The sequence below is a fragment of the Acomys minous genome (genome assembly GCF_964271855.1).
Source record: "Acomys minous genome assembly, chromosome: 10".
NCBI classification, from domain to species: domain Eukaryota; kingdom Metazoa; phylum Chordata; class Mammalia; order Rodentia; family Muridae; genus Acomys; species Acomys minous.
In genome coordinates this window covers 54,597,477-54,598,802 of record NC_140491.1, presented here as the reverse complement: position 1 = coordinate 54,598,802, position 1,326 = coordinate 54,597,477, and positions in this window count along the sequence as shown.

Genomic DNA, 1,326 nt, shown 5'->3' with positions numbered 1-1,326 from the left:
TCTGTTGGTCTGGGAGTCCTGGAAGTCCAAAATACAGTACGCTTGTCCCGAAAGCAAGGACTAGTCTTCAGGACTTTGCATAGGGCCTTGATGTCCACCAGGGATATTACAGTATACTGTGAGCTTCTGTGCAGTGACCTATCGTGACAAAGAGGGAATTTCACATAGCCAGGCAGCTGACAAACAGTTCACCTTTCAGGGGAATCGTAATGTCTTCTGATAAGCAGCTTATGCTAGTTTTCTTAGCAAATAGCCTAGAAGCATTTCTGTCTGTGGCTTTCCCAGAAGTGATAAGTTGAAAAGAGCCCCTCTGACCATGTCATGGTCTGGCAGGCCTGTTCCAGGGACAGCTATGTGGAGAGATGTAAACACACGACAATTTGAAACTGATATAAAATAATTGATCGCAGAGCCTGCCCAGAGCATGCACTGTTAAAGGAAACATGTCCGTGTTATAGAGTTGTAAATAGAGCTGCAGATGCATACTCACCACTGGAACCAGCGGCCAAAGCCTGGGCATACTTAGCACAGGCCATGCATAAAAGCAACATGCCATTGAGTAGTAGTTTTCAATGTGTCTTAAAAAAAAAAAGCTGGGTGTGGTGGCGCACGCCTTTAATCCCAGCACTCAGGAGGCAGAGGCAGGCGGATTGCTGTGAGTTCGAGGCCAGCCTGGTCTACAAAGGGAGACCAGGACAGCCAAGACTACACAGAGAAACCCTGTCTCAAAAAAAAAAAAAAAAAAAAAAAAGAGAAGCTAAATGCTGGGTGTGGCTGTTCTTTTTATCATGGTGACACAAGGAAGGAGCATTATTGAGTTTTGGTGGCTGAAAACATAAAGACCTAGAAAGGTTGCATCAGTTACCTTCTAGTGGGGAAACTGTTTAATAGCAGCATCCCTTGAACATCTTTCTCTAAAGCTCAGATTTCTACTGTTTTCCCTCCAAAAGCAAAAGAAAGAGAAAGTGCTGTGTTGCGTAGGTCTTGCCTACCTGCTTTGTAAGGGGGAAACCACTGGCTTTGCTAGCCGACTGCTTCACAGTAAGGGAACTTAGTTATTGTCCCTCACGAGGCAATTGAAGGCAACCTGTCTCCTCCCATACCTGAGTGCTGAGGGCCTGGCTGGATGCCAGGAGGAGATGAACATGATACTTTAGGGGATGTTTCATGGTGATGTACAGCCTTTGCGTCACAGAGGACAGCCCTGTGCCTGTAGTCTGTTTCTATAACTTTGGAGGGAGGAAATTTTGAGGAAAAATATATCCCGTCTTCCCTTTACCTCGCAAGTGTTTGGTAACTACTTGACTGCATTTTAAAATGAATTGC